We start from the raw sequence: 12,996 nt of genomic DNA on the forward strand, positions 1-12,996 counted from the left end.
ACATCTGGCAAGCAAGACCTGATGCTGGCATTGTTGAATCCATGTGGCCTGGACTCCCAAGGAGTCAGGGAGAAATCCTAGACACTCCAGGAACATCTTGGTCCCAGCTCCAGGTCCCAACTATCAGGGGATGAGGGCAAACAGGCTTTCTTCCCAGCTAGCTGCTCTTCTGATCTTACTGCTGGAGGAGTAGGAAGGCTCCTGTGGACCACCCCAGGTCCCTAGAGAGCACTGGATGTTGAAGCCTTATCCGAGGATTCTGCGCATGCCCCAGGCTTCTGATCACTTGCTATCCTTTAATCCCCCTATCCAGTAGCTGGCAGTGGAGAAAGTCTCCATCAAAGTGATACCTGCAGAGGAGGGCACTGTTAGCTTTTCTTCTCTCTCTTTCCATATATACATTAAAAAAAATCATTATGTTTCTGAACATTATGACAGTGGCCACTGTGCCTGGAGTAATCTTTATTTTAAACAAATTCCCAGCTTGTTGTAGAAGTCCCAGTGCTGGCTTTCCCTAGGTGTTGTCATTACTTGAGTGTAACACCAGTGACCTACCCGCCCCCAGCTTCCAGATCAGTAAAGTAGGAGGCAGTGGCCTGGGGAGGTTCACAGGTGTGAAGAGCCAGCTAATGCTGTCAGCAAGGAGTGACTCAGGCACACACCTCGAGTCAGTCCTTCCTATTTTGTTGCTGATATTTGTTTTCAACTACAGCTCCAGCCAAGAGCTAGTTGGAAGGGCTGGGGACGTCCTTAGACACCATCATCCTCTATCCAATCAACACTCTTCTCCTCCCAGCTTCATCTCTGAGTCTCATCTTTAGTCTAGGCTAGACTCAAACTCACGATACTCCTGCCTTAGCTGGGCCATGCCCTTTTATAGACAAAAAGACTGAGGCCCAGAGGGCTGTTAACTGGTGCTGCTCTGTTACTATTCTTCCGAACATTGCAGAGCCAAGCATGATTTTGTGTTGGATGCTGAGCTTCACTCTGCCTCAAATCCAGAGGTAAGGTCCCTAGGGATGGGGAGGGAAGGGAAAGGCCTTGGGCTCTATTTTAGCACCATATAAACTGGCGAAGCATTTCTATAATCCCAGCACTAGGAAGTAGAAGCCGGAGGATCAGAAGTTCAAGGTCATTCCTGGCTATATAACAAGTTCAAGGCCCACATGGGATAGATGACACATATCTCTAGGAAATGGGAGAAAGAGACAGGCAAATCACCTGGAAGTTCATGGGCTTAACTAGCCTGGAGTACAGGACAAAATATCAGAAAGGATTAAAATCCGGCTGCAAAAACAGTATGAAAAGCAAAAAACAGCTCCCAGGAATTGTCTGATGATCACCAAACTGGTACCGTGGCACATAGGTACTTGCTCATATGCATGAATGCATAGGCATGTCCCTCCCCCCATACCGTAGTCTAACTTTTTATTTTTAATCAAATAGAGATCTGGGTGAACAGACAGCCCCATTCATATCCCATTGCTGCCATAAAAAGAGAAGAAATGAAAAGTGAGAGAAAAAGGAGAGAAAGGAAACTTCCTCTCTGCTTGTGTAACAGAACGTTTCCCAGACAGATACAATGCATGCATCTACTCGCCCCAAATAGGGAGCCTAGGACAGGTTAAAGTACGGGTACCAACAAAGCCCAACAAGGTGAGCCAATGAGCTTTACTGGGGTTCCTTACAGGGATATGGGTGAGGGGTCACTTACAGGAGCAGACATGACTCAAAGATGCTGCATCCCTAAAGCCCACCCCAGCATGGATGACGGCTCACAAAGCTGGGAACCTGGAGCTCACTACACAGCCTGCAAGCATCTCAACAGGTTGTAGAGCATCCTTCCTTTCCAGGTGCCCCAGGTGCTCTAAACCTCTTTCAGGCAGCTCTTCTTGTCTGAGTCTTCTTTGTAGCTTACTCTGACAGGGGGGCATCTACTGAATCTGGTCAGTTTCTGGGAGTTCTTGAAGCTCCCGTGGAAGATAGAATGTTTTGATCTCCTAGGAAACTGTTACACAATACTAACCTCCCCAAGAAAGAAACCAGGGGGGAGAGAAGGAGGGAGAGAGGAAAAGAGGGAGGGAAGGAGGTCTGGATGGGGGGAGGGAGGGCAGGCTCAGAGAAGGTCACACATGAGACCTATGCCAAACCTAGGCTTCCTAGGGACAGTTTTCATTATAGAGTTGTCACGTAGCTCTCAGGCATGAATAACACTGAATCTATATACAGTGTTATTTTTTAAACTTTCCTTTCCATTTTCGTTTGAATAGGGTCTCATGTAGGCCAGGCTCCCAAACTGGCCATATGAAGCCGAGAGAATGACCTAGAATTTCTTATCCCCCTGCTTCCAGCTCCCATGCTGAGGATCAAACATGAGGGCTTTGTGCATGTTAGGCAAACACGTCACCAACTGAGCCACATCCTGGCTCCTGACATAAACCTTCTTCCAGCTCTAGAGCTTACTCTGTAAATAGTCCTGGGGCAAGATTGGCCTGGAGTAACCTGAGATGAAGGTACGCTGTAAATTTCAAAGCCTGTGACTGTGCTGGACATGGTCATATCTGCCAACATATCTAATTGTGTACTTTCTGAGGGTTGAGACAGAAAGGGACCTCAGAAAACAGAAGTCCTGTTTCCCAGATGAGGAGACCAAGACCCTGAGGGGAAGTGAGTTCTAACATCTTATTTCAGTGTAGTTCTAGGCTCCCTTACCTCCTGACCTGTCGTCTGGTCTTCTCTACAGTTCCCAGTGTTTAGCACCGTGCTGACCTTGGGACTTCTCAGTATGTTCAGTGAAGTCTTGCTGGACAGAATGTGTACAGGATGCCTTTGTGTGCAAGCTGCTTTTGGTGGGTGACAAAAGCTTCGACTTGTCTTGATAAATGTCTCCTATGTGACCGTTGCTTGGGTCAGTCAGCCTGGTCCTTCTTCAGCCTGTATTACTTTTGACCTGTGGCTGTATTGAGCAGAACCACATTGTTTCGACTGCAGTCACTCAGAATACAATTATTCTTTGGAGAGGCATAGAGGCCACTTAAAGATGGCCCCTCCAAGTAGAGCTCTCTGTCCTCTGCAAACTTGCTGAGGGAGCTAAAGATTTTTTTTTTTTACTTAAGAAAAATACTGGGTGAGAGTTTAAAGGTGAGGGCACATCAACCTGGGTACCCTGTTTATTTCCAGGCATTGCTGACCCTCCAGGGCACAGACCCAAGACATCTGAGGGGTTTGGAGGAGGTGGGTGTTGCTAACCTGCTATCAGGGAATAGATGGCTTTATTTCCTGCCCCAAGTCATGGCCAGAACATCTTCATGATTCCAAACAGGAGAGTAGCAACTGCAGAGTCCCCAGCAGTGACATTTAACTGCTCCTCATCCCTCTCCCAATCCATGTCCAAAGTCCCTTTGTGCCACCACCAGTCAGGTTCTATAAGTGTGTGGCTCTCCACTGAGACATATTTTTTCTACCAAGAAGCCAAATTCATCATTGGTTCACAGGATTGGAAGTTCCCCAGTCAGCTGCTGGATTCCGTTTGCAGGCTAACTCTACCTGGAGAGACTGACTGAGTGGTTAGAGCTGCTCCCTCAGTTCCTGTGTCTATGGGAAATGGTCCTGGAAAGAGCTCCTGCCTACCCTAGGGGACTCATGACAAGATAGTGACATATTCTGTGTAAGAACTGGAAAAGAAGCTTTTCTGTCTCCCCAGAAAGGAGCATGTGCAAAAGGGATGACGTGTTATTCAGTTATTCAGTATTGACATACTCGAGAAGGGGAGATCTGAAAACTACTCTTCAGTATGGTAAATGCTTTTTTTTTTTTTTTTTTTTTTTTTTTTTTTTTTAAATCTATTGGTATCTTCTAGATGAGCTCTTATCATGCAGACCAAGCTGGCCTATAGCTCACAGAGCTCTACTTGCCTCTGCCTCCAGAGTGCTGGAACTGAAGCTGTATACAACCATACCCAGTTTACACTCTTTTTTAAAGACAGTTTTATGGAGCACAGGCAGCCTTGTCAGAGAGATAGAGATTGACTTAGAACTTCTGATCCTCCTGTTATTACCTCTCAAGTGCTAGGAGTATAGCACACCATCATGATTATATCTATATCTGTATTTATATCTACATTCTCTCTCTCTTTCTCTCTCTCTCCCTCTATCTATCTATCTATCTATCTATCTATCTATCTATCTATATGAAATCATGGCAGTGAAACATGCTTTTCCCCAGTCCTGCTTCCCTGTGTGTAGAGAAATGAGATCTGGATTTGACTCCCAGGATTGCTTTTAGGAACCTTTGGCAGCTACTTCACCTCTTTCCGTCTTCATTCTTTCATGCATAGAATGAGGTGGACTGGCTCCCTGAGATAGTTACTAGCTGACATCTGCCATACAAAGTTCACAACCTGTACTGAGAACCTAAGATTGTGTGAGGCAAGAAGCTAGGTGCTCAGGAGGCAAGGTTGTACGATCTTGTCATCTCCCTTTCTCCAAATAGCCCATGGTCAACTCAGGGGTGCAAAACATGAGCAGCTGGGAAATTCCATCTCACTGCCACAAGACATCTTAAGGGTGCCAGAGACTGGCTCGGTAGCGTAGAACACTATGGCTCTTGCTGAAGACCCAGGTTAAATTCCCAGCACCCACATGGAGGATCACAACCATCCGTAGCTCCAGTTCCAAGAGGACCCTCTACTGACCTCCGAGGGTACCAGACACACACATGGTACTCTTAACCTACATGCAAGTAAAACATTCATATACAGAAATAGAATAAAATAAATCTTAAAAAGTTTTTTTTTTAAAGTTATCTTAAAATTATGTAATAGAGCCAGGTGGTGGTGGTGGTGGTATACCCCTTTAATCCCAGTACTAGGTAGGCAGAAGCAGATGGATCTCTTGAGTTCGAAGCCAGCCTGGTCTACAAAGTGAGTTCCAGGACAGCCAGGGCTACACAGAGAAACCCTGTCTCAGAAAAACACCAACCAAACCAAACCAAACCAAACCAACCAAACCAAAAACACTGTATAATGGTAAAAATAGGATGGTCATGAGTAAACACTCATAATTCCAGCACTTTGGAGGCTGAGGCCTTGGCCAGCTGGGATACATAGTGAGGAGAGAAAGATAAGATAGATAAATTAGATAAATAGTGAGAGAGAGAGAGAGAGAGAGAGAGAGAGAGAGAGAGAGAGAGATTGGAGAGAATAGAACAGAATAATATGGATGTCTTAGGGTTACTATGGTTATGATGAAACATAACTATGACTAAAGCAGCTTGGGGAGAAAGGGTTTATTTGGCTTATGCTTCCACATCATTGTTCATCACTGGAGGAAATCAGGACAGGAACCTGAAGGCCAGAGCTGATGCAGAGGCCTTGGAAGAGTGCTGCTGACTGGCTTGCCCTCCATAGCTTGCTCAGTCTGCTCTTAGAGAACCCAGGACCACCAGCCCAGGAGTGGTACCATCCACAAGGGTCTGGGCCCTTCCCCATGAATCACCAATTAAGAAAATATCCTACATGCCGGGCGGTGGTGGCCTTTAATCCTAGCACTTGGGAGGCAGAGGCAGGCGGATTTCTGAGTTCGAGGACAGCCTGGTCTACAGAGTGAGTTCCAGGATAGCCAGCACTACACAGAGAAACCCTGTCTCAAAAAAAAAAAAAAAAAAAAAAAAAAAAAAAAAAAAAAAAAAAAAAAGAAAGAAAGAAAGAAAAGAAAAAATATCCTACAGGCTTGCCTGCAGCTTGATCTTCCCCAGGCATATTTTCAATTGAGGCTTCCTCCTCTCTAGTGACTCTAGCTTATGTCAAGTTGACACAATACTAGCCAGCACGAAGGGTTTGTGTTCCAGGAAGAAGACAGGAAGACCCCCCCCTGACTCAGAGTGATGTGGGATGTCTGTGTTGTGTGTCCTTTCTGCCCAGAGCCTACTGTCCAGTGTGAGGATGCTACCTTGGTTTGCCCTTATAACATTCGTTCATCTCCTTCAGCACAGTTCATCAAGCCATCCAAGCACGTTCTAGCAAATGTGCAGATTCTGTACTCAAGACCCTTAGTGCTTAGAGGGTGTAGCTCAGTGCTTAGAACTTGTGCTTAGTATGTGTAAGGTCCTAGTGGGATACCTAGCACCTTCCCCACAAACAGCAGGAGAGAGATACTGAAGCAGTAGTGCTATAAAGAGACACATGTTTACAAGTTATTACCGGGGTCAGCAAAAGCATGTATAACAGGGGGGATCATTTAATTAAAAGACAAAGAAAGACTCCCTTCGGGAAGTAATATTTAACCGGACTCTGGCAGATGGGTTGGAGGCAAAGAGAAGGGAGCAGGGGCATTCCAGCAATGGGACATAGAAAAAAGAGAGAAAGGTACAGGGCTGGACTTCCAAAAGCTCAGCTTAGGAGGGGAAGCTTAGATCATGTCATGCTCAAACTTTGGGCTGGTATTTTCTTAAGATCTAGGAGAGGACCAGCTGCAGCAAAATCTCCTGGGTGTGTATTAAAAATGAAGATTTCTGGGCCTCTTTCCCACTCTGAACAAGCCTTGGGGGTGGGGTCCAAGAATGAACATTTCCGAACAAGTTTCTCTGGTGAGTTGATCTGCATACTTCTGGACCTTTGGCAGTTCAAGACAGGGTTTCTCTGGGTAGCCCTGGCTGTCCTAGAACTCACTCTGTAGACCAGGCTGGCCTCGAACTCAGAAATCTGCCTGCCTCTGCCTCCCAAGTACTGGGCTGTTGGCAGGTTTTAGTGACAAAAAGCAGAATTATTTTCAAAACTGTTCTTTAGTAGACTTTCTGAATGATCGATCCGACCTTTGGAGGAGACTGAGAGGGATTTGGAGAGGGTATTAGTTGCCAGGATACAGCTACAGTATTTCAGGTAAGGTGTGTTTTGGTTAGGATGGAGGTGTAAGGATGGAGATGGTGGGCATGGGGCAGTCATGAGGTACTTTACAGGAAAAACCTTTACCATTTACATTGGCACCATTTATGCATGTGTTTTATTTTACATGTGATTGTTTCAGATTTCAGGGGGTATAGAAGAAGACAACAAAGAAAGTAAACATTGCTGGGCATGGCGGCACATGCCTTTAATCCCAGCACTTGGGAGGCAGAGGCAGACAGATCTCTGTGAGGCCAGCCTGATCTACAAATTGAGTCCAGGACAGCTAGGACTGGTTACACTGAGAAATTCTGTCTTGAAAAACCAAACCAAACCAAACAAACAAAAAAGAAGAAGAAAAAAAAAAAGAAAGAAAACATTTGGTTTATATCTCCTAGGATTTTTATGCATGCAGAGTCAGACACATGAACTTTTACATATAGTGTTGGAACCAATCAATATTCTGTCCTGTTTGTTTGTTTGTTTGTTTGTTTTGAGACAGGGTTTCTCTGTGTAGCCCTGGCTGTCCTGGAACTCATTCTGTAGTTCAGGCTGGCCTTGAACTCAGAGATCTGCCTGCCTCTGCCTCCCAAGTGCTGGGATTAAAGGTGTGCGCCACCACCGCCTGGCACAAATCAATATTCCTATTGGGTCTTGCTTTGCTTTTTTTTTCCTCATATGCTTTTTTATTTTTGAAACAGGAGCTCAGTTCTCTCAGATTGATACTGGGCTCAAACACACTGTCATGAAGAATGACTTTCTCTCTCTCTCTCTCTCTCTCTCTCTCTCTCTCTCTCTCTCTCTCCCCAATTTCTTTCTATGTAGCCCTGGCTGTCCTGGAACTTATTAAGTAGACCACGCTGGCCTTGAACTCATAAAGATCTGCCTGCTTCTGCCTCTCAAGTGCAGAGACTACAGGAGTTCACTATCATCATCTGCTTTAAAATGTGTGTGTGTGTGTGTGTGTGTGTGTAGTAAATATGTTGTTACAAGCATGTTGTTTTGTTTTTGATGCTAGGTATTGAACACAGGCCTCAGGTGCTATCCACATGTTCTACTTCTGAGCTATGCTCCAGGCTGTAGACCCGTATACTTTTTTTTTTTTTTTTTTTTTTTTTTTTTTTTTGGTTTTTTGAGACAGGGTTTCTCTGTGTAGTCCTGACTGTCCTGGAACTCATTCTGTAGACCAGGCTGGCCTCGAACTCAGAAATCCGCCTTCCTCTGCCTCCCAAGTGCTGGGATTAAAGGCATGCGCCACCACCGCCCGGCGACCCGTATAATTATAATTTTTACAAAATTGTAGGCATTTTCAGGGATCTTAAAAATAGTCACTTGTCTTTAAGGCTCATTACGTGACAACACTATTACCAAATTTTTTGCAGAAACACATCCAGGTAAGCAGATTAATTGAATATATATATAATTTTCTCTATATATTTGTATATAATTTTAAGTGTCTGCATGGTAACTTACTGAATAGATGTCCCCTAGTTTATTGCAGATACCTATCTGATGGATATTAAGTTCTTTCCAACATCTCATATTATAAACAATCGCCTTCTATGCACATTTTGGAGCACAATATTTTCTTAGAATACATTTTCGTAGAAGAATTGCTAGGTCATTGACAAAACTATGTAGGTTTTATAACACAGTCATGTTCGGTTCCACTGACATGTATGTGTGGTATCAAAGTTTGAGACCAGTGGTCATTTAGGTTCTTGGTCTGTTCCTTTGAAGGTCAGGGACAGTTACAACCTATGCTGGCTTTCCCCAAAGAGTTTATCAAGGTGCAGCGCTGTGCCAGATTAGCCACGATGAGTTAAGAGACCTGTCCAAGCTAATCTTTCAGTTTCTACGGTCCTGCAGGAGCTTCCACGTCTGAGGCAGCCGCTAGGATTCTATCCCCATACCCTCCCCCTAACAAGGGAAGGGCGTGTTAGGGAACAGCTCAGGCGGGCAAAGATTGCACCATCCACCGTTTGAAAAGGAAGTCGAAAAAGCACAGAGAACAAAATCGTAAATCCCACACATCCAGCCCTTGCAGCAGCTGGGATCCGGGTTCTACTCATTTCATTACTTGGCGAAGAGCTCGGGAGCTCTGCCACCTCCACCCCAGCCTAACCTTGGCCTGGGTATTGGGCCTTTAAGAAGCTGTCACGGTGGCGCTATTGGTCCCGCCCATCTGAGGGGAGGGCCGATTGGGAGGGGAGGATTCTCGGCTGAAGCTCGAAAAAGGGGGGTCTGAGCCTATTTTTAGCTCGGGGTCGGGTCACGTGACGGGAGTGACGTCTCCGAATGTTGTTGTTGGTGGCGGCGGCGAGCGGAGCCGGAGGAGCCGCCGCAAAGATGGAGGAGCCGTCGAGGAGGCGCTGCTGCTGCTGTTGCCGCCGCTGCTGTCGCCGCCGCCCGCGAAGCCGGAGCTCGAGCCGCTGCGGGTGAGCGCGCCGCACCCGCCAGGACCCCACCTCCCACTGTCCCCGGACGCCCGGCAGCGTCCCGTCCTCCCGCCGTCGCTGCCCGTGGGCTCCCCGCGACCCTGTCCTTCCTCCCGGCGCGCGCGCCGAGCCAGCCCGCACCCCCAGGGAGCGTCGCGGGGCTCGGGGAGTGTTGCCTCTGGCTCGCCGCGCGCGCCCCTCCTCATCCCTCCCTTGCAGGGCTCCTTCTCTGCAGGTAAGGGAGGGGCCGATCTTCCCGCACCCCGCGCCCCCAAATGGCCCGCAGACCATCCGGGGATGTCTGATTTGTCTCCTCCCCGGCGGCTCGTAATCCGTTGCAACGGCGATTTGAGCTTTGCAACCTGGATTCTGGGCAGACCCTCTTTTCACTAGACACCCCTTTCTTGTTACTCTGAGGTGAGGGGCGCAGCCCACCCACAGTGCTTCTCCAAGTGGCGAAGAACATACCCTTGATTTTATGTCCTTGACGTCCCTGCAGGTGGAAGAGGACTGCGGGGCCCACCTTAGTTGTCTGTGCTATTCACCCCCTCGCCTGTGAGGCGTTACTGCGTTTATTACCACCCTCTTCTGTCTGACACCCTGGAGCTCGGGAAAGAGCTGGGAGATGAATTGGTGATCTTTCTTGGCTAGGGCAGATCTCCCCACCCCACCCCGGCGCCCAGTTTTAGTCTTGGGTTTGTTTCTCATGGGGCAGAGGTTCTAATAGTGCCTTGTTAACTTAGGGGTAGTCGGCTTCCCCCTCCCCACCCATCCCTGGGGCCCTCAGGAAGATGAGAACTGGCTGGACGATAAGTAATTAATCTAAGAGCTGGGGGCGGGGAGTCGGGGAGAAGGTGACCACTTGATGTCCCTGCGTTTGGCCTTCTGAGATGAGCTTTGTCCCTGAAGAGGAAGGGTAGCAGTTGCTTTTGGTGTGTGTGTGTGTGTGTGTACCCATTACTCTGGTAGTGACCCGCTATGCTTCTGGGTCCTGGAATTAGCTTTGGATCTTGGGGATGGGAATGGAGAGAGGGGTTTAGGGTTCAAAGGGAGGGGAAGATAGAGCCAGATCTAGGAACAAAAGGAAGCAGGGATGGGAGATTGATTGGGCCAGAAGACCTCTGGCTAATCCTGACATTGGAACCTGTTGGCCCTCCACTTTGGTTCTAAGGTTGCAGGCAGAGCGGACCCCCAGTCTCATAAGCCCTCCACACTGGAACCTAGGAGTCCATGCTGGCCGTGGAGATGGGCTACGGATGAGCCATGTTGCGGGCTCCTGCCCGTTCATCCCAGTCTTCTCTTTTCTTTCCCTCCCTAAACAACAAAGCTTGAGGAGAACTTGCTTTGCCTCCTCCTCCTTAAGTCTCTCCTTTTCTCCCTTTCCTCTTAGACTTGGATCTGGACTAGATCTTGTTAAAGACGGAAAGCCTGTATTAAAGGGGCAGGCTCCCAGCACCTCCTGACACACCAGGGGCAGGAGAGACAAGTCCCAGGTGCCCTCTTCCTCAGTGTATCCTCCAAGGATCGTGTAATCTAGAGTGGGGGGTAACAGCGTCACATGCACCACCTACCCCAAGTAGCTGCAGAGATAAGAGCTTTGCTTTCCTGTTTCTTGGGGCTGGTATCTTAGCAGTGTGCTTAGACACGGGGCTTGGGAATGGGGGTCATTGTTGTTTTTGTATGGCAGGGGAGGGGGGAGCAGCGTTAGGAGCTGGGGGTAATGTAGTCGGTGCTGAAGTACCAGCTGCTCCTCAATAATTAATTCTTCCTACTCACGGCCCTCTGAGGAGGGGTGTCTGGAACATGGCATCAGGCTCAGCCAGCCTGTTGGAGGACTCACTCCTGTTGGGGGGGTGAGAAAGAGACAGTGAGGGGGGGCGGCAATTCTTGGCACTTTGGAGCATTGTCGCTTGCTCATGAATGAAAACTCGATGCAGCCAGTGAGGGTGCCTATTGTAGCTGACTTTGGCTAGTTAAACTTTCTCTCCCTTCCTTTTCCCCTACCCACCTCACCCCAGCCCCAACCTCAGCCCTTTCTTGAATAAGAGCCCTGTCTGGTAGTGCTGGGGAGGGGATATCATCACTCTGTCTGAAGTTTTAGGGCAAACAGACCCTGTCTAATGCCCTCTGTCTCCACCTCCTCCCTTCCCCCACTTTTTTTTTTTTTTTTTTTCTAGAAATAGCAGCCTCCTCCATCTGGCTTGTGCAGATGCCTGGAGCTGCGTCTGAGCAGACAAACAGAAATGGGCCGGTTGCAAAAATGAATTTGTCAGCCTGGTGCCTTTTTTCCCTCCCCTGTTGTCTTCCTCCTTTCCCTAGTTTGGGGTGGCTTCCATCCTCCTGGACTTCTGTTGGCTCAGCTGGGGGGTGGTGGGGGGCGGGGGGGGGTAGGCACTAGGCAGTGGAGGCTCCGGGAGGAGGCTGGGAACAGTTGTCTGTTCTATGGCTGTAGCCGGGAGGGAGAGATGGAGATGAGAAACTGCTGGTGTCTGAGATGGGATGTCTGGGCTTTGAGCTTTGCCAGGCAGTGAGTGTTGCGACAAGTGAAGCCCATCTTGGATGCATAGGATTGGTACAAACTGCTAGGCCTTGTTCTCTGTGATTTGGGGAGTAGCCCCTGACCTGAGAGTGATCCTGGGCTAGGAGCTCAAGACTTGGGCCTGCCTCTCTCAAGCTCCGTTGGTATGTTGGGAGTGGGAGGCGTGGTGGTTCTGGAAGGGAATTTGGAGGGAGCTGTTGGAGGAACAAGATCTCTGTAGGAAGGCGCAGTGATGTGGCCCCGGGCCATGGTATGGCTCTGGTCACCTTTTCCTGTCTCCTTTTCTTCCCACCCTCTGCTGGAGTTTTTATTGCTGGTGAGTGGTATAGGGCTGCTGCCCTAGACTTTCTCCCCTGCCTTCTTTACCTTAGCAGAGCTTGTAGGTGGAGGTTCTGCCCTTCCCTCCACTCTTCCTTGCCGGGATGCCTTGGATGGAGGTAGAAGGTAGGTTCAGACCCTGGAGTAGTCTGGAAGAAGGATAGAGTTGACAATCAGGGTGAGGGGAACGGGACTCTGGGGTTGCTGATGTTGCACACTTAGTTTCATCCAAGTGGTGGCTAGTGTGGCAGCCATACAGCTCCTGGTCCCCAGCTACTCACCCATGAACGATAGCAGGCCACTTCTCTGTTGAAGAGGGTGCAAACACCTCAGACTGCCTGCTCTTTCCTTGCCCTGCCCTAGACAAGAAGTTAAGCCTGTTCTGATCGGCCTGTGAAGGCTTTTTTGTTCCCTAGGAAGCCCTGCTGGTGGGTCTTGTTCACTTGGAAGACCTATGGACTGGGCCTCGGGGCTTGGCAGATGTCTTTTGCAGGTGGTTGGGGCCGCTGGGTCCTACTCTGTGGGGAGCAATAGCACATAACTATATCCTGAGCCCACTTTGTGAGTTTGAGGAGCTGTTTCTTCTTCTCCCCAGTGGAGAAGAGCCACAGAGATACTAGGTGAGGGTAAGGGGAGTTAAGGGCTGAGCTTCATCAGTTTTGGGCCCCTTGGCATCTAGTCCTCTTGAGTGGCCTGCATTGGAGGGTTTTCTCATTAAGTAGATGGGCTGGGCTACTTAGACTTGCTGGCAGTCGTGGGAATTTCTGAACCTGTGTTCCTCAACCCACGGGAAAGGGTGTGAGCGGGACTGGGCGCCAGCT

The 12,996-nt window shown here is 48.5% G+C and overlaps 1 protein-coding gene across 9 annotated transcripts in view; it reads left to right on the forward strand.

Annotated features, from left to right (window-relative positions):
• The first annotated feature begins 9,147 nt into the window (after positions 1-9,147).
• Hdac5 (histone deacetylase 5) overlaps positions 9,148-12,996 on the forward strand; it is a 34,559-nt gene continuing 30,710 nt past the window's right edge. For 7 of the 9 annotated variants that reach the window (XM_034504618.2, XM_076935731.1, XM_034504619.2 and 4 more), the window contains exon 1: positions 9,149-9,318. The gene's annotated coding sequence lies outside the window, so the exon portion shown is untranslated. Of the gene's footprint in view, positions 9,319-12,996 lie in introns of all 9 variants that reach the window. The other 2 variants (XM_076935730.1, XM_034504624.2) reach the window with 2 other exon arrangements.

Source organism: Arvicanthis niloticus, chromosome 6, assembly GCF_011762505.2.
Source record: "Arvicanthis niloticus isolate mArvNil1 chromosome 6, mArvNil1.pat.X, whole genome shotgun sequence".
In the NCBI taxonomy this organism is placed as follows: domain Eukaryota; kingdom Metazoa; phylum Chordata; class Mammalia; order Rodentia; family Muridae; genus Arvicanthis; species Arvicanthis niloticus.